Raw genomic sequence first — 23,155 nt, forward strand, 5'->3', positions numbered from 1 at the left:
CTTAATCTTGGAATATACTTCAGGTTGTGTACTTGTCTTTTTGTTTACTTTCTCTGAAATGTTTCACAGCATGATATTGATGTGGGTTTGCATTTAATTTGATATCCTTTCGGTCTCAGCTTCTATGCAAATTCAGGAAGCAATTTAACTCCTTTTCTATACATAAGTTTCTACTTTCTACCTTATGATTAAGTAAAAATCTCATTTAGAAACCTAGGGAAAGTAAATATATCTATTTGGCCTATCTTATTAGTCTATTGGAAGAGCATGCCAAGATTAGTGCTAATATAAATTTTCTTTAATTATCAGGTGCGTGCAATTAAAGCTTTGTATTTGTATCATAACTGACCTGCTGCTTGGTATCAATTTCTTTAAAATTTAGTGGACATGACCGGCGATTTTTGTTAAATAAAAATTAAAATTTTGTCCGTCAACGTTTCCCATTAAATAAAAATAAAAAGTATTTAGACACGGCGGGCATATAAGGAGAAATCTCGCTTGTAAGAGCAGCGCTTTCCCGACTTTTTTTTTTCAACAATATACGAAGAAATTAGCCACCCTTTCAGAGTCTCCAAAAAAAAGCTTATTGCACATTTTTTTAAAGCAAAAAAAAAAAACTTGAACTACATGTATTTTTCAACATCAATTTGGAACTTTGGACAACTCGGGAGCAACAAGAAAGGTACTGTGAAATGACCTTTTCACCCAAATAAAAAAATGGTAGGAAAAGAAAAAAAAAAAAGTTATAGGAAATGGTGGCCTATAAAAAGGTCTCGGAAAGCAAGAAGCAGAGTCAATTCTAGCTTGAGCTCAGAGTGAAGAAGAGAATGAGGCTTTGCAGAGAGATGGGAATTTCTCAAGGGCGGTTGCCCCTCTCTGCTGAGCCGATGATTTCATTCTCACAAATTAAAAAGAATATATATATATATATATATATATATATATATATATATATATATATATATATATAAAAGCAACAGCCCTTCTGTATTCTGAAGCATAATCATCTTCGATCGCAACGACTGCAACTGAACTTCTTTAGCCTAAAGTGTTGCTTCTGATCTGTGTATCTTCCAATATTTAAGAGAGGATGGTTTCTGAGATTGACAGTTTACTAGTTACAACATACAACAATCCATCAGAAAGATGAGAGCCGGGGGGAAGGGGAAAGTGGTTTCAGCTGGGAAGGAATTTGAGGCTGTGATGATAATTCCTCTGGGCTAACGAATTTGGGGCACTGAGATGAATGTGACCGTATCTTGGTTGGGCAAATCCGGATGGCAGAAGTAGTTGGAAAATTCATATGGGTTTTTCCCTAACATGCAACCGGTTTTTGCAGCCATGGCGATTTCACCTTCTCTTTGCCTAGCTTGTACTGTTAAAGATCTGAGCCTCATATTTTTAATTTTTTCTTATTAAATTGTTTACCCTTTTGTTTTTTGTAAAAAAAAATTTTTTTTTTTCATTACCATCTTTTCGCTGTGTTTTCGGATAACTGATACTGTGTAATTTTAAACGAGTTCTCGGCTTGATTACCGGAGTGTGCAAAACCTGATTTGTAAAACCCTCACCCGATTATTTTCCAGTTTTTGTGCTACAACTACAAAATGATATCTAGTTCGCCTTTTTGGGAAACGATTGTTTTTCCTTTTTGCAATTTTGTTGCCTTCTTCTGGTCTTTTACAAAGTTGGAATTGACAATTGCCTTTTTTTTTTTTGTAAAAAAAATTATTTTCTGATCATTTATTTCAGCATCCTTTTTAAGCTTTTTCATGTGTTGGGCGGTTGGTTTCTACTGTCGACAATTTCTTTATGAGTATCTTTTGAGCATTTTTTTTTTTTATCAATGTTGATAAACGGCTAGCATCAGCGACTTAAAAAAAAAAATTCGGAGCATCCACGTGGGTATCGAAGCAATCTAGCTATTGATCAATAATTAGAATAGAGTTAAAAAAAAACACAAAAAAAAAATTTTCGAAGCATCCTCGTGAGTATCGAACGACCCCTAAAAAACAAAAAAAAAAATAAAATGGGAGCATTCTTGCGAGTATCGAAACAATCTAGTTGTTGATCAATGGCTAGAATAGGGGTTTCGTTTTACATTAAAAAAAAATTAGCTGCATCTCTCAGATGCAATGACCCGAATAAGTTTAAATCTGTATCAGTCATCCCATCGAAATCAGATGTGGCAACTGGATCTCTTAAAAAAGATATTTGTGCCACTGGCTCTTTTATAAAAGAAATATTTTGTTTGCGGGGACACAAATATTTTTTAAAAAAAAAACTTTCAATCCAACACATTAAAAAATATTTTAAAAAAAGTCAGTCGCTATATTTGGTAATGGGCTAATGTTGAGAAACCAAATGCGGCAACATTAAGAATAGAAAATCTCTCCACAGCACCTCATTTTTATGATTTTTTTCACCTAAAATTATTTAATAGAAATTTGCTTGACCTTTGGGTGTGGGAAGTAGGTTTTCTTTCTTTTTTTTTTTTTAATTTGGGGAGGGGGGTGTTAAGCATCAGAGATTTAAAAAGAAAATTCAAAGCATCCTGGTGAGTATCGAAGCAATCTAGCCATTGATTCATGACTAGAATAAAGTAAAAAAAAAAAAAAAAAAAAATTGGAGTATTCTCTTGAGTACCGAAACAACCCCTAAAAAACCAAAAAAAAAATAAAAATTGGAGCATTCTCGAGAGTATCGAAATAATCTAGCTATTGATCAACGACTAGAATAGGGTCTCGTTTTAAAGAAGAAAATTAGTCACATTTCTCATATGCAATGACCCTACTAAATTTAAATCTATGTCAGTTGTCCCATCTAAACCAAATGTGGCAACTGGATCTATGAAATAAATATTTGTGCCATTGGCTCTCTTTTAAAAGAAATATTTTGTTTGCAGGGACACAAATATTAAAAAAAAATCACAAATATTAAAAAAAAATCAATCTGACATATTAAAAAAAGTAGTCGCTATATTTGGTAAATCGGCAGACGTTGAGAAGAGAAAATCTCTAATGACCAAATGCGGCAACATTGAGAAGAGAAAATCTCTCCAAAACACACCACTTTTCCAAACATACTGAGACTGTCATTGTGGTACATTAGGGTGGTATATCTTCTTCTTCTTCTTTTTTGACACAGGGGTATCCAGACCTTCGGCCCAACTACTCTCCCTGCGACCCGAGAGGAGAGGCCCAATCCCCTCGAACACGATATCCCCGAGACTCAAACCGTGGTCGCCATATCCTAAAGAGAAGCAACGAAACCACTCAAGCTACCTCGGTTGGGCCATTAGGGTGGTATATCACCCTTCATTTTTGGCATATGATCAATTATGCACTTAAAATCTGACCAATCCGACATTGTAGCTATGATAAAAGAAGTGTGACACTTGCATTTAATTTGAAGAATCTCTAATTGGTAAGCCTCGTTAGCACATCTATAGCTGGCATATAATATACTTTCTGGTGCTACACTAAAACATCCACCAAACACCGACAAATCCAAACACCTTAGGTCGAAGAAAAGGGCCAAAACATGAACAAAAAAATCAAGAAAGAGATCAATGAATGGCATCAATTGAGGTTGAATGGAACAAAGGTAAATTATTCAAGATGACTTGGTAGGGAGTCAGAAAGACAAAGACCTGTCATTGTACGTGCAACAACACATACAAATTTGTCAAAATTTTCAACTTGGCTTGAAGTCATGAGACAAAAAGATGTGTAAAATAGTGAAATAATTTACTCGCCAACACCTTTCATCCAAGAAATTATATACTGAACCTACCAGTGATACGCTGACACAATTCTTTAACTGGCATTGGCCACAGCCAATAATATTTGCGTAATTTTGTTGTCCACATTATGTCTTCCTTTTCCTCGTTTAGGGGGACAGAGGTTGAACTTTCATGGTTTTTGTTTTGTGATAAATGATGTTGCTTTAAGGAACTTTTGCTAAAACTTCTCAAAAAGACTAAAGTTCTTGACGACTGAAGGAATTATCATATACTCTACGGTTATCTATCCCCGAAAGTTTCTAGGGTAATCTGCCATGGCGGCCGTTTGGCCGCCGAACATTGGTGCCAGCACGGGCACCGTGCCGGCAAAATCCTTTGCCGCAGTGGTGGGGAACCCATGCAGCGCGTTGACGGGCCCAGACCTAGGTGGGCTGGGTGCATATCGCGGCGAGCCGGCGCTACTCCTGTCCAGAAGCGAACTGTCGTTGCTGGCGGAGCCTTTCAAGAACGTACTGGTTGGGCGTTTTGCCCTGCGCCGCCCATCCATGGAGGTGATTAGGAAGTTCTTTGTGACCCTTGGTCTGAAGAGGGAGTGCTCGGTGGGATTACTGGATGCGAACCACGTGCTGATTCAACCTTCAACAGAGGAGGACTACACACGGCTCTTTGTGCGGCGGACCTGGTTCATTCACAACTCTCCAATGACTGTTTCTAAATGGACGCTAGATTTCAAGTCCAACAAAGACTCCTCCATAGCACCTGTATGGGTCTGCTTCCCGGGCCTTCTCTTACCACTCTTCACTATGAAGTACCTGATGAAACTGGGGTCGCTGTTGGGTCGCCCCTTGCAAGCAGATTCCGCGACTTCCTCCTTCAAGCGGCCGTCGGTGGCTCGGGTTCTGGTTGAAGTAGATTTGGCCATGGAACCTGTCAAGCGTATATGGATAGGAGACGACACCTATGGGCACTGGCAACAGGTCGAGCTGGCCTGCATTCTGTTCCTTTTGCCAGCGCGCCGGCCACGCGGAAGCGGAATGCTTTAGGAAGAACCTTGCGCTCAAACCAGCAAAGGGTGCCGGAACTCATGGGCTGAAACCCACTGCTTCGAGCAACAAGGAGGGTACGACAGCAGCTATCGAGGAGACAAACGGCAGTGAGGAGTCGGACAAGATAACTATGGGAGATGCGGTGACTCCCACGGAGAGGCCTGGGGCTCTTACTCTGACTCCGGAGGTGCAGCGACCTGGGGGCAATGCCTTAGAGGAAGCTCTGGAAAGCGCGCAGGAAGAGGGCGAGTTACGGGTTGAGCATACATCGGCAGGGACTGTCCCATCGCCTGGGGTGCAGCAGGTGATGGATGGTGGATACTCTCCAGCGGCGCCCCCCTCGCCCCAACCCCAGCAGCCTGGGTTGTCTGTCGCTGCGTTAGTAGAGGAGACCATTGTTTCTACCGCAGGTGAAATCATTCATAAGTTGGCTGATCAAGTGTTTCAGGAAACTGAAGAGATGCGTTCGGTAAAGCCCCAAGCTACGAACCAGCTTGATGAGGGGGAATTCACTGATTCGGAGTCTGAGGATGGCCATTCACCAGCTAATAGAACATTCACAAAGGCTGCATTGAAAGAGAAGGCGATGGATACTAGCGACTCTTCACAACAACGTAAGCAAATTACGTCTAAAGTGGGAAACGATGCACTTGAGAAGGTAGACAAAAGTCATGATCCACATAATGTGGTATTAGTTGGAGACACACCCCTTGTGGGTACAAGTACAAGAACAGAAACGGAAAAGTCCCGGTTTGAAGATATGCCACAGTTTAAAGATGTGTTCGAAGAGTTTCAATGGGAGAAATTACATGGTAAGATTCCTCTCGTTCATCTAAAACCTTTTCTTCAGTCAAGTACAAAATACAATGCTAACAAAAATGAAGAGAGAAAGGATGATTCACAACGTGATAACGACAAATATCACGACCAGAAACTAGTTCTCGAGCAAATTACCCAAGTGATATCAAAGAAAACGAGGAAGCAACTCTCAAAAAAAGGTAAAACAATGCAAACACGTCAAGATGTTAAACCAAATTTCCATGCTCGCTCACAATCCCACAAATGTGGGGCACCCTCATGTGGATGATTTCGTTCGATTGATCTGTTATGTGTTTTAGTCATATTGGTTCTTTTATATGTTTGATCCAGAACTGTCTTTCTTTTTTACTTCAACAGAGGTCAGGTTTGGTCCCCCTCTAATTCGCTGTATTTCTTTTTTCGATATAAATAAATTAGGGGTTGGCATCCCTACCCCAATTTGGGGCTTTGCCCAAAAAAAAAAAAAAAAAAAAAAGGAACTTTTGCTGTTTGCTTTACTGGGATTTTCTGTTTGATACCTTCTCAATCCCTCACCCTTTTCCTAGTCCGACCAATGTATTAAAAGAATCAAGAAACCATCAATAGCCTGCATAACATTTTTATCTGTTACTAATAGATCAAGATGGCATAGCTAACAACACAGGCAACATTCATGCTCTTGCACCCTGAAGGAATTACAAGAAGTAGCATTAGTTCGAGAAATCATGTTTGGGAAATTTAAGAGCCAATGCTGTCTACGTGATCAACCAATTGGATTAACTAATTAAAATTACAATTGCAACTTGTTTTTTTCCTTGTTCTTTTGCTATAGATACTGCGGAAATAAATTCTGTAAAATCAAAATTTTTGATTTATGTAACAAATGTCAGCTTAGACTTATTTTCTCCAAAATTCAACTTGACAAGTAATTTTGTTTTACAACTTGACATATTATGCTCGTGTTACGAACTTAATCTTATATAAGTTATATATAGCCTAATGTTCAGAGACATAAGAATCCAAAAGCTACTACTACAACAAAGACCACTACTACTGCAAAGAATGCTCGAATGGTTCTACTACAAAGAAAGAAAACTACTGCTGCATAATCAAACCTCTTATGGCTTTTGTGTCTTTCACTTTTTTGTTTTTGGGAACAATTAGTGCCTTTTGACTATCATTGATCTTAGCAAACTTTGATCAGTTTTTGACTTGTATTTTGTGAAAAACATGGACTAATGGGAAGTAATTATGTGACCTGTTTTGATGGTTCAATTTTTGTTGCAGTAATGGAATTGATCCGAAAAGTTATTTTTACTCTCATCTATGTCAATATCTATTGCTTCTTTTTTAATGTTCATGCTCAGATTTCCAATTAATTCATGATTAATTTGGACAACACATGCAAGATTGCAAACTCTTAAGTAATTTGCAAATTGTTAAACAGAGCATTTCATTCCAATGCTGCTGCAAGAGTACATTCAAAACCATACAACTAACGTTTATCTAAGACTCTTACATTATCTTCATACATTACCTAATAGCCATTACATCAGAGGCCCCTAATTCACAACCCAGACAAACATATAAAACCAGTGACAAATTGCTCTTTCCAAAGCCATTGATAGATTACGATAACAATGGCCAAAAACAGCATCAAATTCATTCTGCACTCTTTGCGCTTTCTTTCCTACACATCAGTCTTCAAATCTTTCACCTTCTTTGTTAACTTACGTGTGTGCCTCACCAGTTTATCGCACCTCTTACAGCTGCTTGTTTCATACCATTTGAAGTACCCACAGCCGCCTCCACCATTATTATGCTATTCATGGTGAAACACTTATTGTCTCCTAGAAGCTCAGATTCTCCAAAAAAAAAAAGAAAAGAAATTATTCTGAAGCAAAGACTTACTTCATAATAGGCATATCCATAGAACTTTTTTTCTGGGTTCTCAGTCGTCCATAAAGTCTCCACATGTTGGTGGTTCTCCCATGAAAACTTCAAAAAAACTTTAGGGATTCAATGAATAGTTGAAGAAGAAAGCACATAGTCCTCTACATTTTGGTCAAAACCTGAGTCACTTGTCCTTTTTAACCTTAAAAAGTTAGTCACGTGATATTCCTATAACTGGATCTATCAAGAATTCGAATGAAAAAGTTAGCAGGAACTAAAATTGATTTTTTTTTTATGGATTAAAAATGCTCATTTTCATTTTGAGAGACTACATTTTCACATCGCTAATATGTGAGGAACGATTTTAGTAATTTTTCCAAAAGAAAATAAAGAAGTTAGTAGAGTCAAGAGTGAAGGTAAATTCTCAAATCGTCCATGAACCGGACAATCAAGCAGGAATATTTCTAGTGCCACTCAAATGAGTTCTTGTGAATTGTGACTTGGCGGTTACCCGTGTAATCAGACACATTATTAAGCGACATTAGCTTGGCCAAAAGAATTTAAAACAAAAAAGTCAAACATAACATATTTTAATTCAATGTATCAAATATTGTGTCTACAATTTACAGCAGATTACTAAAGAGATCTAGAAGAGCAATTTTGGAGGAGCTATTCTAGCTCCATATACTGAAAGTATATTCAAAGGAAAGGTTCATTGTTTACTGTGCTTCCTGTCATAAAAATTAAGAGAAAGCTATTCAACCTGCAAAAGTGCAAAATGGTATCCCGGAAAAATAAAAAGTAGGAAAGTATAATTACAATGATACCCTTCTACCATTCCCACCATGAGATGGTAGTACAGGTGTTGTAACGGTAAAAAAAGTACTGAAGAAGGGCGAAAAAACAAGGGCAGGGCACTATAAATAAAAGGGGCCAAAGACCCAACCGCCAGGGTTTCGTGAAAGCTCAGGAGGAAGAACGAATGAGGCAGCAGAGGAGTAGGGGATTTCTTCAAGGGTGGTTGCCCCCCTCTGCTTTGCCTATGATTTCGCCATTGATTACTGAAAAACCAACAGCCCTTTAAAACAGAACAACAGAGACAGAGAAACAGAGAGATGTATGTATATATCTATACATGTCAATATCTGTGTTTGTGTGTGTGTGTGTGTTCTTGACAGGGTTCATACCCTTCTTGCGCTTTTTCTTTTTCTTTTTCTTTTTTTTTTCTGTTGACGCCGGACTGTGATACGGCGGTGACGGTGATGGTGGAGGTTGTCTATAATGAAAAGGGGCTGTGATGATAATTCTGGGCATCCTTTCTGAGCAAATCAAATCGGGGCAGTCGAGATTAACCGACCCGTATCTTGGCTGGGCAAACCCGGTACGGTATTTGGGACATCATTATTGTCTCCTATGCAACTGGTGATTTGCAGCCATGGCGTGGTCGATGTCTCTGTCTGGTTAAAACTAACAAATCTGAGCCCTCAATTATTTTTTTTTCGATTATTTCTAAAATTTATATTATTGTTCTTTATTTTTTTGGGTATTACGATTCTATCTGATTGGAAAAATCCTCTGGATTTTGGATGGAGCTAATGACATTTAATTTATTTGCTTTCTTCGCCTTCATTTTTTCCCTCCTTTTTGGCCAAAAAAGATGAAAAAAAAGTAACGAAAGTGAGATTCTAATTATTAATATGAATAGTAACATCTATTGTTGTATAGTATTATTGCACATGCAAAAAGTTCACTCTAAAAGCCACTGCGGATCTGCAAAAATCTCCACGGAAAGTAATTAAGTGGCAAAAGATGGCCAAATTAGAAAAACAAAATGATGGTTAATTCATCCGAGTAATTATTGTAAAGTGAATTAATTATGCAAATCTGGAACCAGCATTTTCAAATTCAAAGGTTTCTGTCATTAAAATGTTGGACATGAATGTGAGCGACTAATTACGGATGATGCATCATCATTTGATGGAAAAAATTTATTAGGCCCGACTAAGCACTAAACAAACACTAAAAAGGAGGAAGAAGTTGAAGTTGTGATTATTAGTTTACCAAAAAGGAAAAAGGGCAAAAAGTAGTCAAAACTAATCAACAGAATGGTCAAAAAGTTGCTGCACCTTGGTGCTAGCAGCCTAGCACGCAGTAAGAACTGTAAGATAGCACAAGAGGACTACTTAAACCACTAAAAACCAGTCGAATTAACTTTGAGCTCGGAGCAGAGAAGAAATTGAGGCTGGACAGAGAGATGGGATTTTCTCAAGGGTGGTTGCCCCTCTCTGCTGAGCCAATGATTTTCTTTTTCAGTGCCGCCGCGAAACCAACAGCCCTTTTAAACTCTGGAATCGGAGGAAACATCAATGGCTTTACTAGCTACTACCAGTATGATGATCTTCTAGCTTCAATGTCTCTCGTTTATCAGTTTCTGTATCTTTGACACCTTGATGACTGTGACATTGACCTTCCACCGTAGACGTAACCTATCATTTCCATACTACACCAAGAAAAGCAGAAGGGGAATGAATTTGAGGCTGTGATGATGAAATTTGGGGCATTGAGAAAAAAAGTGGCCCGTATCTTGGCTGTGCAATCCAGATGGCAGAACTAGTTCATGCAACTGGTATTTGCAGCCATGGCGGTTCACTCTCTCGTTGCCTAATTGTTATAACAGATCTGAGCCTCATTTTTTTCTCCTCATTTCTTACCCATTCGAATCAACTCATCATGCAGCATTAAGATATGTCGCTACCTTCTGTTTTTTGTGGGTGCATTTGTGAAAATTCTTGAAGTTCTGATAAGAAAATATTGAACTCTTTATAATATATCATTTACTCAAAAAAAAAAAAAATTTTTTTGGCTAACAACCTAGATCACTGCTATCGTTATTATTTTGGCGTCCCATGTTTACTCCAGTACTCAAAGCCTCATTCTAAAGCAGCGATTTGGTTAATTTCTTGTTTCCCATAATTTGTTGAAAGAAATGATACTCGCTTTTGTACCATGCCTTTGTGAGTGAATTTGTATGCATCAATTTTACTGGATAATTTGGTTTTGAACGTTTTACTTAGTCTTGTTTTGTGCTCTACCTATTCTTTTTGGCTTAGATTCCATGATGTAAAGGTACTTTGATTTTGTCCAAACAAAACAAAATAGTTTCTTCCCTAAAGACATACTATGGCCAGTATCTTGCTTTAGTCTGCAGCCAATCATATAAACTCTCATGTTGTTTTCGGGATTTCCTTTTTACTGCTTCTTAGTAAAATTTTACCTTTTATCTTATTCTAACGGAACACACAAAAGTGATATTTCCTGTTTACTTTCAAGGGTATTTCTTCTTTTTTTCTTTGCCCCCCTAAACCGGTGACCGGTGCCAGGAATTAACGCATAGATTTATTGCCTAAACGGTCTGTACTTTGTGGAGGACTGCATTGAAATTGCACCAACTAGGCTTGATTTTGGTTTGCTCAAAAGTAGAACGATCCGATCCATTCAATGTTAGTAATTGGTTTGCTCAAAAGGTAGAAGAATCCATTCAATGCTGTACTATGAAATTAGTGCAGGCCATACGAATTGTCACATTTACGATGATGGGGCTTTCCAATGTCTCTGAGAAATTTCATCCGGTGCAGAACAGCTACTGGGATTGTACTTCTTTGGATTGTTCTTAATAAAGACCCTATAATCTTATTTGGATTTTACTTAATGTGAAATTAATGGACCTTGCAATCTTATGTGAAGTATTTTCATTGGCAGAAGACGAGGACCCTGATCAAATTTCTTCTCGGTTGTCTTCCTTGCTGAGACACAAAGTAAGCAGATTGTCCTTCTCCTAACCCTTACAAAATAGAAATGAAAATTACTTGCTTAATGGAAAGGAAATCTCTTAGTACAATAATTTGGAATTCTTTGTGGTGTCATTTTTTCTTTTTATAGTGTAAGTGAGAGGTCTCAAAAACGGACCTCTCACTTACACTCCCCTCTACCATCCAACCCACCTCTCCCCCTTTGTAGTGTCCATATTTTCATTGAGCAGATTTTTTAGAACTAATTTTGGTAATGATTTGAATTGTGCGTTACCAAATTTAAGGGTCATCAATAAAATCATATTCAATGCCACTAGTATATGCTGATTTCCCATAGGCCACAGAAAAAAAAAAAAAAAAAGAGGTCAACATCGAGTACCTTCATGTTCTTAAGAAAGTTAAAAGCCATGTAATTACTCCTTGCATCCCACTTTGATAGTATCGTTTTTTCCCTCACACAGTTTAAAAAAAATAAGTTAACTTTGTTGGAAAAGTAAATCTAGCCTAATTTTTTTCTAAAATACCCGTCAATTGATATTATCACTAATCACTATTACATTAATTACAAGAGCAATAATGATGGTATTTTGCACCATTCAAGATATATATACATACACACACATATATCAAAACAATTATTGGTAGAAAACTTGATTGTATTAAATAAGATATGCCATATCTATTGATCATGAATTACATTAAAAAGAGTATTTTAAATAAATTAAAAGTTAACTAGAGTATTCAATTGGAAGGTGTAGATGGACTATAATTTGGGATGGATAAAAAAGGAAAACAGCACTATCAAAGTAGAACAATAAAAGTATAAAATATTATTTTCTCACTTTATACGAATTAGACTTGGTTGATTGATTTGTTCACAGTTATTGTACTATTAATGGAATTAAATCCCCTGCGCAAGTCCATAAATGAAATGGGCATCCCCATCGAGGCATCGACCATACCAAAGATGTTGGCCCAAAAAGCAAGTAGAAAGTAGTCAAGCACTGCTAAGACGAGCGTGTAATCAGGCAAGAGAGCCTTTTCTCAAACCCTTCCGGGAAAAACCCATTCGCGCAGTTTACTATGAACAGCGTTTTGACTGCCGTAACATTTGTCCGTGGCGAATTTTTTTTAAACATTTTAGTTATTTACCTTTTTCTTTTCTTTGGTTATAGTCTGTTTTGAATTGTGATGTAATTATGTCAGTCTATTTTCTTAATTTTTCTTTAAAATAATAAAATAAAAATTGACAATAATTGAAAGCTCAAGTAACACATTACCCAGATGGATTGGAAGGGAAGAATAGATTGAATGGTTTGAATGTAAACAATATTAAATGAGAAATTTCAAATTCGAATCATTTTATTTATATAATTTTTAAAAAAAAGACCCATTAGATTACGATCTTAAGGCCTTGTTTGGATTGTTGCATTTTTTTGAATTTTTTGTAAAAAAATTACTATAACGATTTGATGTATGTGAAAAAAAAAGATAATAAAAAAAATATGATCACAAAAAACGATACAAATTTTCGGCGAAAAATAACTGTCCAAACGGATGTTTCTCTTTTCTTTTGTTTGTTCTAGGCATAATTAGTAAAATAAGAGATGGGCATTCTTTGTAGAAAAAAAATGACGCGCTTGATCGTAGAGAGATTATATACTATATAAATTTTTAAAAGTACAATTAAAATTTTTCACAGAAATACGAACCGTACAAATTTGAAAGTAAATAGACTGTATAAATAACAAAACGCTCCGTCATGAGACGGGCCTCGAAAGCGCTCTTTGAAACACTTGATAGCTAATGGTCCATAACAAGGCCTGGCTTGTAGCCTTGACACATTCTTGAGACACACATCAACATAAAAGGATTGAGGACTCAAATATATATTTTTCAATCAGGGACCAAAAGGGGTATCAAAATGATATACTAAAAAATGTTTCTTTTTTTAAGAAAAAAACAACAGAAAGATGAGGCTCAGATTTCTTTTATGAATCGGACAGAGACATTGACCGCGCCATGGCTGCAAAATCTGCAGCTGCTCATGCATGAGACGAGACCAACTGCTGAGTTTGCCCAGCCAAGTTACGGGTCGGTTCGTCTCCAATGTCCGATTTGATTCGCTCAGAAATAATGCCCAACAAATATCATCACCGCCTCTTTTCCATAATCGCCGAATCCCTCCACCACCACCTTCATCTCATATAACACCGTCGCCAAAAAGAAAGAAAAGAAAAAAAAGAAAACTCGCAACGAGGGCTTCTTCCCTGTTATTGTTAAACACACACACACACACACATGTTGATATGCATACGTGTGTTTGTGTACATATATATATACATATATTTCCCTGGCTCTGTTCGAAGGGCTGTTGGTTTTTTAGTAACCAATGGCGAAATCATAGGCAAAGCAGAGATGGGCAACCACCCTTAAAGAAATCCCGTACTCCTCTGCTGCTGCCTCATTCGTTCTTCTTTCTGAGCTGTATAATCATCAGAGAAAAGGCTAAGCCCGCCGTGGCTGCAAAAACCGCCATTGGGAGATTTTGCCGAGCCAAGATACGAGCTAGCTCAGAATTTGACTTAATTTGGAAGAGGCGGATATCATCGAAGCTTCTGATTACAAGGATTTAGGATTTAGGGTTTTTGTGGAATCATTAGAGAAGTTTGTACTACATCTGGCAAGCATCAACAGGGGCTGTTTGCTTGTATTGAAATCATCGGCAGCGTAGTTGCAGAGAGGGGCAACAACCCACCCAAAACTCCCAACCTCCCTGCCCCAAAATACACTGCCTCATCCAAAGGGCGTTCAAAGACTCGGCCGAGTCTGAGTCGTCAGAACTTCAGCTTCCGTTCCGCCATATCCTGGAGAAGGTAGACCCGGTGGAAACTCGTTCAGACTCGGAAAATTCCGGCTCAGTCAACTCCGGGACTCAAAAGAGCGGCCGAGTCTACCGAGTCAAACCGCATTGACCCATCAGATATCCATGAATGAGGCTTTCACCATGATTTTCAGAGACACATTAGGGTATCAAAAATTAAAAAAAGAAAAAAAAAACTCACCGGTATCCAATGTATGAGAAATTGCGCAGAAAGACAGCCAATAACAAATCAATCTTTAACCCAAAATTCTCTCTTTGAAGACTCTTCACTATACAGCAAGTGGGTGGCAGAGGTTCAAGAGGAGGAGCAGGAAAATAAAGGGTGAAGAAGACGAGGCGGCTTTAATATCATATGCAAGGGGGGTGGTGGCTCAGATCTCCTTATCATCATCAGAGAAAAGGCTAAGCCCGCCATGGCAGAGGTTCAAGAGGAGGAGCAGGAAAATAAAGGGTGAAGAAGACGAGGCGGCTTTAATATCATATGCAAGGGGGGTGGTGGCTCAGATCTCCTTATCATCATCAGAGAAAAGGCTAAGCCCGCCATGGCTGCAAAAACCACTCTTCCGTGATTTTCGCCCAGCCAAGATACGAGCTAGCTCCAAATCTGACACAATCTAAGAAAGGAAGATATCATCAAAGCCTCCAATTACCAGTGGGATACAGAATTTAGGATGGACTGGCCTGTGAAATCATGAGAGATGTCTGACCTTTTTCTCGCAGCATCATGCATCATGAAGGGTTGTTTGTTTTTAGCATTGAAATCATCGGCAGCAGCGTAATTGCAGAGAGGGGCAACAACCCGTTCCCAAAAACTCCCAACCTCCCTGCCCCAAATTACACTGCCTCAATCGAAGAAGGATTCTCCCCATGGTTCAAAGACTCAGCAAGTGGGTGGCAGAGATTCAAGAGAAGGAGAAGGAAAAAATAAAAAGGGCAAAGAAGACGAGAAGGCTTTCATATCATATGCAACGGGTGGTGGTGGTGAAATTTGGAGAGGAGAGTGAGGTAACCAGAATGAAAGGCAGATGGCTAAGGATGGTCGAAGTTAAGCGCAGGTCCTTCGGTTGCTTTGATCAGATATATTGCCGATCTGCTATTGAAGCTGTACAGAGTAGTATAAAGGGATAATTTCAGAAACCTCCAGAGGGGTTCAGGGTTGTTTGTTTGCATTGAAATGAAATCATCGGCAGCAGCGTAATTGCAGAGAGGGGCAACAACCCATTCCCAAAAACTCCCAACCTCCCTGCCCCAAATTACACTGGCCTCAATCCAAGGATCTTCCCTACTCCCCCAAGGGATTAGCAATTTAGGCATTTAGGGTTCATTTCAGAAAACCCCCCCTGGGGAAATGGAACTTCCTCCGCCTAGAGATAAGATAAACCTCCTTTACCACCTACTTGACTGTCCCCCAAAAAAAATAAAAAAAAAACTCTTGGTCCCTAAAATGACTTGACTATCCCTCTGAAAAATTTCAGTCCTACTAAAGGTAACAAATCTTAAGTATAAACTTTACGAAAAAATTTAGAAAAATTAGAGTCGTCGTACAATCCTTTTAGCTTTATGTATATCTAAGGTCTATGAAGTATAAACTAAGTATTTTCTTCTCACTAAATTAACCTGCACTGACTTTTAGTAACTAAGGATTTTCAAAAAATTTTTAAAAAAATGCGCTATATAATTTTTTTTAAAAAAATGGTTTTGATACCTCTAAAAGTCATATTTTGAGTAAAATTGGTATTATACTCTTATAGCATATCTCCATACACATGTATGATTTTTTAAAAAAATCTATTACTATAAATTTATGCATGTAAAACTAATAAGTTGTAGAAATTTTAACAAATTTATTGTCCCTTTGAAAATTATAATAATTTTTCCATGTTTTAAATTTCGTAACGTTCCAATTGTCCTCGCTTACAAGATGCAAAACATTTAAGACATTGCAAGTAGTCTATCACGCCTCCCAAACAATTTAGCAAAACGCCTCGGCCAACGTTTTTCCTTGTCTTTATTTCTTAATGAGTTTCCCGCGATTTATTACGCTGCCTTTTCGTTATTACCGAGAAAATCTTTGATACATAATACTCAGATGTTTTAAATTTTTATAGTGAATTTAGACTTGGTAATAAAATTTTGGGTTAATTACACTATGTTCCTCTATACTAGACTCTAAGTAATATTTTGCTCCCTAAATTCCAAATATATGCACTTTACCCCTTAAAGTTATATTATTAATATGGTTAAGGTGAAGTTTTATTTTACAAGACCAAAATATCATTGGCTAATTCTTGAACACATAACAATTATAACCTAATAAATAGCTATTTTTCAACAATTGTTAAATTGGTTTAAACACAACCACACCATGCACTTAAACTTTTAGCAATAAAAAGCCAAAAAAATTAAAAAAAATCTAAGCAATTCAAAGTGTTTTATCTTAATACTGATATTAGTGCTTATTTTTTATTGCAACATTTTTTGTATAATTTATTAGGGATAAAATATTGATTGACATAAATAAACATGTAGTGGAAATGTATTTTAAAAATCTCAATTATTTCCTAAATAATGTAGAACTCAACCAAAATGTAAGGTAAGATGCAAATGTGACATAGGAAAAGCAATTCACATATTATTGACTTGTAAAATCTTGTGAGAGCTGCAAGATAATCGAAATTTATCAAAGATAATTTGTTTATAATTTAAAGGAAAAAGAGAAGCAACACAACATATAATTTTGAGGATTTTCTTTTTTTTTTTTTACTCTACAATACAATTTTTATTTTGAATTTCATCATCTTTTATTCTTTAATTTTTTAGTATCACATGATGTAGTGTTTTTTTTCCTATTAAAGTGCTATATATTCTAGCTAGCACCATCCAACTGCTCTGGCATTAATGTCTTTTATTAAAAATTTAGATGGAAAGTTGATCATTAATATTCAAATAATCAATATAGGGGGTAAAGTGTATATATTTAAAGTTGAGGGAACAAAGTGTTAAAAGGCATCAAGTTTAGGGGGCAAACTATAATTTTCCCTAAAATTTTTATAATGGAATTGTACTAGGAGTGGTTCTCGGAAATGAAATATAACGTGCGAGTCCTAAAAATGACTAGCAAGGGTGCAATTGAGTCGGGTCACTACTCGAGCTTGACATGAGATAAAATAATTGAGTTTGTGCTCGTCAAACTTTTAAACGTTGAGATTGAACTCGAACTTTAAATTAAGTTCAATTTTAGTTTATTTTACTCGAACTTGAATTTAATTAAATTTAATGACTCTAATCGAGTTCAATCGAGCCTATTCGAGTCTAATCGAACCCACCTAATAAAAATTAATATGCAATATTTCACAACAACAATATAAAATTTTTAAAATATATATATTATTAAAAAAAAATTGATTAGGCTCGTCGAGCCTTTAATTACAAGAATTTAGAACTCGAACTCAACTCAACCCAACCTTAAACTTAAACGAGTAGCTTGAATTCGATCTCGAATTTGGTGAAAGCAAACTCGAGTCAAACTCTTAAGCAAGTAATTCGTAAATTTGAATTGAGTTACTTGGTCCAGTATCACCCTTATCCCCGTGTAAAAGTTGTCAATAAACAACCCAATACAAATAAATAATTTATAAAAAAAAACCCGGAAAAGGATGATCAACAGAATGGTCAAAAGTAACTACGCCTTGACTCCTAGCATGTCGTAACATAAAAGAGGACTTGATAGCCAAAAACCTGTCTAATTCTAGTCAACTCAGAGCTTAGAGCAGAGGAGAAAATGAGGCTGGTCAGAGAGATGGGATTTTCGTGAGGGTGGTTGCTCCTCTCTGCAGAGCCAATGATTTTCTTTTCCAGTCCCCCCACGATACCAACAGCCCTTCTACTGGAGGATACTCCAACGGAAGTAATGGATTGCATGACCTTTCTGCTTTCACATATTTCGTATGTTGAGGATTAATGTCTGTCGTCTTTCTGTTTCTGTATATTTAGCCTTGAGGATTAACGCGCTAAGCCAACCAAGAAAAGAAAAATGGGATTGAATTTGAGGCTGTGATGACTGATGATTTCTCTGGGCAATGAATTTTGGGGCATTGAGAAAAAGTGGCCTGTATCTTGGTTGGGCAACCCGGAAGGCAGAATTGGGAAAAAGCTGATATGGTTTTTCCGTTCATGCAACCGGATTTTGCAGCCATGGCTGTTCACTTTCTCCTTGTCCAACTGTTATAGCAGATCTGAGCCTCATACTTTTTTTTTATTCCGCTTAATTTCTTGAAAGAAATAAGTGATTACTCACTTTTTTGTACCCTAGGGATAATTTGGTTTTCACCTTTGATTTTCCTTGTTTTGCTCTCTGCCTATTCTTGGCTCGGATTCTATGATGTAAAGGTGCTTTGCTTGTGACCAAAAAACTACTTAAAAAACAAGATGGTTAGCATCTGAAGTTAATCTTCACCCAAAAATACGAACCCTCAAAGATTTTAATGCAAAACAGAGTTGTCATTTTGCTATTTTTTCTATTTACTGCTTATTAGCAAATTTTTAACTTTTTTGTTCTTCAGTTTCAAGTTACATTTCTTATTTTAACTGAGATATTTCCTGTTTACCTTCAAAAGGTATTTTTCTTCTTTTGTTTCTTTATTGCCTTGGTTGTCTGTACTTTGTAGTAGACGGCATTCAATTGCACCAACTGGGCTTAGTTCTACCCACCAAAAAAAAAAAAAAAAAAACCAACTGGGCTTAGAGATAATTTCAAAAATATCCCCTTAAGTTTCTGACAATTGCACCCCTGACCTTTGTAGGGATAATTTTCAGTAGGCATTCATTAAAAAGGGAAAAAAAAAAGGAAGCCAACTGAAAAATAAGCAAAAAAAAAAAAATGATAATCAAGAGCTGAGCGAAGGCCAAGCCAAGCACTTTCATGTTCTTGGCCGTGAAAGTTTAGTTAAGCTATGTAGTTATATATCTTTTGTTTCTTCACCGTATATGGTGATTAGACTTGGTTAATTAATTCTCTCAACAATGGTTACTGTATTATTAACAAAATTAAATCCAATGTGTAAATCCAAAAAATGAAATGGGCATTCCCATGGACTTTTCTTCTAGACACGATAAATTTTATTTTAAATTTCTTTCTATTTTATACTAAATAAAAAACGAAAGGGGTGAATTCAAGGGAATCAATGAAAAAGTCGGAGTACTGAACAGTCAAAGGCACTCACTGGTGAAATTTTCAGGCAATTTGGACAAGAATCTTGGCCATGGACTATTATGTCAAAGATGCGAAAACTAGTGAAAACTGAAAAGAAGGCCAGAAAAGGTAACTAGGGGCCATGGACTATTATGTCAAAGACGCGAAAACTAGTGAAAAGAAGGCCAGAAAAGGTAACTAGGAAACAATACTAAGGACTCACATAAAAGTATAAAACAAAAAATGGGCAAAAGAACTTGTCCTCAGACTCAGAGCAAAGAAATGAGGCTGTAGAAAGAGATGGGATTTTCTTAAGGGTGGTTGCCCCCTCTCCTGAGCCAGAGATTTTCTTCTGTTTTTTGCACCCAAGTCTCCACAAAGCCAACAACCCTTCAGCTGCAGAAACTGAAGATGCTTTCTAGTCATGGATCCATGGACGAATTGAAGTGCGAGGTCTGTTTCTGGTTCCTCATCATCAATCCACAATATTCATCACATGCTCTTCCAAACACTCCCAAAAAAAAAAAAAAGAAAAAGAAAAGAAAGAAAGATCACGGAGGACTGAATTTGAGGCCATGATGATAATTTCTCTGAGCAAATGAAATTTTGGCGCTGAGACAAAGTGGCCCGTATCTTGGTTGGGCAACCCGGATGGCAGAAGAAGGAGAATCTGATTTGGGTTCTCTCCGACATGCAACCGGTTTTTGCAGCCATGGCGGTTTACTTCCTCATTGCCTTACTGATACGACGGATCTGAGCCTCAACTAAGTTCGATTCTTTTTGTTGTTGAGAATCCATATTCAACAAGCTCGCTTCTCACCTCAGTCCTCATTAGAGTTTTCTTTCTTTTCCTTTCTATCCTAAACTCACAAACTAGCCTTGGTCTCTACATGCTTTATCAGCTTTTTCAGATCGAGAGGCGTCGATAGAATGAGGACCCCTAGAATGAGGCAGTGTAATTGTGGGGGAGGTAGGGAGTTTTGTGGAGGGTTGTTGCCCCTCTCTGCAATTACGCCGCCGGTGATTTCATCGCTACCCACCAAACAACCCTTTATGCTGCATCCCAAAGAGCGCAATCATTCTACTGCTGTTTCCATTTCCAGCTTCTTAAGCCCTCAAAACCCCCAAAATCAAAGGCTGTGATGATTTAATCCTGCGTCAAATGCAAGTCAGATTTTTGAGCTAAGCCCGTATTTTGGCTGGGCAAGAATCACAAGTACTACTACTGATTTTTGCAGCCATGGCGGGCTGAGCCATTTTCTGTCTGATTAAAGGCAAATCTGAGCCTCCTTTTTCTTTTTTCTTTACTTTGCTGATTTTATTTTTCCCTTATTTGCTCTGTTTTCTTGTACAGTTTCCTCGTTATGGTATTATGTGTCAAAATTCTGTTTTCATTTCCGAAGCTTTATATCAGCTAGATATACTACTAATTTTCTGGTCATGTTATTAGATGCGGTTGCAAAAAAAAAAAAAAGACAACTAAATTATATACAGCCACCTGGGAGGGACTTAAGTTTCTCCTTGAGCTGAATCTTCACCTGCAGTGAAAAAAATCTAAGCGTTATGTCATAGTATTCTCTTGATCTAGTTGAGTCTGTATACCCATTAGCTCCTTATCACAGCCTCTTTAGGCTTTCCTTCCCCCTAGATTATGATAGAATAGGTTATACAAATGTATCGTTGCTGACAAAAAAAAGAGATAAGAATAAGGGGAAATAAACATAGTTGTCTTTCTCACGTCTATGAGCTATTAATTTGGCTTTATCGAGTACAATGTCAATCGAATCAGTAATTTATCAAAAAGAAAAAATTGAAAAAGAAAAAGAATCAATACCTACCACCAAGAAGCCCTGCAGCAAAAACACAAAACATCCAAAATGTTCCTCGACGTTTCACTTCTTACACGCAATTAAGAGAAAGTTGCTCAAGACGATGAAGAACAACTTTTAAGCATAATGAAAGTTCAATTTTTGTACTTACTATTTGTTTTGATTTGCATTCCGAGGCAGTTTATTTCTATTTCTGTAAGTTACAAGAAAAAAAATAATGCCAAAATTCATGCGGATCTCCATGGAAGTGGAAAACACTAGAATCGGCCCATAAACCTTTAAATGGACGGATTAACAACATAAATAGTGTTGGATCTTTCTTCTTCTTTTAAGTAAAGCCAAAATTATAATAAAGAACAAGAGGAGCAATAGTTTGATTAATTTAAGAGAGCTTAGCTCCTGTTTGATAATTCAATTAAATATTTTATTTTAATGAATTCAGATTTTAATATGTTCAAACTCGTTTAATAATTAAAAATTGAATATCTGAATTAATTAAGTGTCACTGAATTTTCTAGGCAAAATTTGCTTCAAAAAATAAGTGATAATAATTTTTTTAAAAAAAATAAGTGATAACAACTTATCATTTAATGCGATATACATTCAAATGTATCAAATTTAGTATTTAACAATTTAATAATTTAATAGATTCAGATTTCAAATTTCAGACTTCAGTTTTATCAAAGGAATCCTTAATCTCGAAATAACCAACGAGGTCAAATCATTTTACTTGGTTCAGAACCTCTCAAAGAGAAAAAGAATAAATTTTTTTCTCTCATAACTAATTAACCTGTTCTTTTGTTTCCTCCTCGAGGACCTCAAACCCCAAATTGCATCTTAGAGGGCGTTTGGTAAAAGGGTATCGGAATGAAGTAAAGGAATAAACTCCATAATTGGTGTTTGGTTCACTGGTATGAGAATTGAAATTTTGGAATGATTTCTAAAAATTTGGCATCTCTCTATTCCTTAGTAAAAGGGTGGGTTTTATCCAAAAATTAAGTGTGATTCCAAAATCTTATAATTACATAATATTTAGTATAATTAATATTTATATATATTATACATATTATATATTTATATTTATAATACAATATATACATATATATAATATATTATAATTATAATATTTTATTATAATATCAGTAGAATATATAAATATATATTATAATTATTTAGTTAAATATAATTATAATTATATAATATATATTATAAATTTATTAATATTATATAATAATATATTTATAATATATATGTATATTTATAAATGTATATTATATGTGCATATAATTATAATATATACATGTATATAATATTAATAAATTATATAATTATAACTACATTTATTATTTTAAATATAATAATAACTATATCTAATATTAATATGCATTATATTTATATAAAATATTAGTACAATTAATATTTATATATTATATAATTATAATTATATATTTATATTATAACATTTATATAATTATAATTAATTATATGTATAATATTTAATTTAATTAGTTACAAACTGTAGGCTTTCATTTGGCAGATACTTGGGCTTCATTTGCTGGGTTATAATGGTATAATTTGTTTAGGGCTTCATCAGTGAAATGAGCAAAGGCCCACGAAAGGCCTGAAACTAGTGCTATAAAAGAAACAAGCATACCGGATCTCAAAAAAAAAGGCAAAAATCTCATTAGTTTAAGACTGAGGCGGGGACCAATCTCGCCGGAAGAGAGGTAAATGGAGTTCCTGAGAGTGGTTGCCCCTCTCTTTCCCGCGTATCTCCGCCGATGATCTCAAAAAAAGCAATGAAGCTCCTATTTTCACAACCGCCCTTCGGAAAATGCAGGCTGCAAAATGGTCCTTGAACATTTTTAGCTATTGTTTACGTCTCTCTCTCTCTCTCTCTCACAGTAGTTCGATACGGACGAGGCTGTGATGAATAGGTTTGTGGACTTGGAAAGAAGTC

At 36.3% G+C, this 23,155-nt stretch overlaps 2 long non-coding RNA genes across 2 annotated transcripts; one reads left to right on the top strand and one right to left on the bottom strand.

The window, feature by feature from the left end:
• Nucleotides 1-13,011: 13,011 nt before the first annotated feature.
• Nucleotides 13,012-15,736, bottom strand: LOC113697093 (uncharacterized). Its single transcript, XR_003449791.2, has 2 exons — nucleotides 14,357-15,736; nucleotides 13,012-14,244 (listed from the first exon to the last, which is right to left on the bottom strand). It is a non-coding gene; the product is annotated as an uncharacterized lncRNA (long non-coding RNA).
• A 2,147-nt stretch (nucleotides 15,737-17,883) lies between these two features.
• LOC140010025 (uncharacterized) lies at nucleotides 17,884-18,686 on the top strand. The gene is made up of 2 exons (XR_011817283.1): nucleotides 17,884-18,082; nucleotides 18,169-18,686. It is a non-coding gene; the product is annotated as an uncharacterized lncRNA (long non-coding RNA).
• Nucleotides 18,687-23,155: the final 4,469 nt, after the last annotated feature.

The sequence above is a fragment of the Coffea arabica genome, chromosome 6e, assembly GCF_036785885.1.
Source record: "Coffea arabica cultivar ET-39 chromosome 6e, Coffea Arabica ET-39 HiFi, whole genome shotgun sequence".
Classification (NCBI taxonomy): Eukaryota; Viridiplantae; Streptophyta; class Magnoliopsida; order Gentianales; family Rubiaceae; genus Coffea; species Coffea arabica.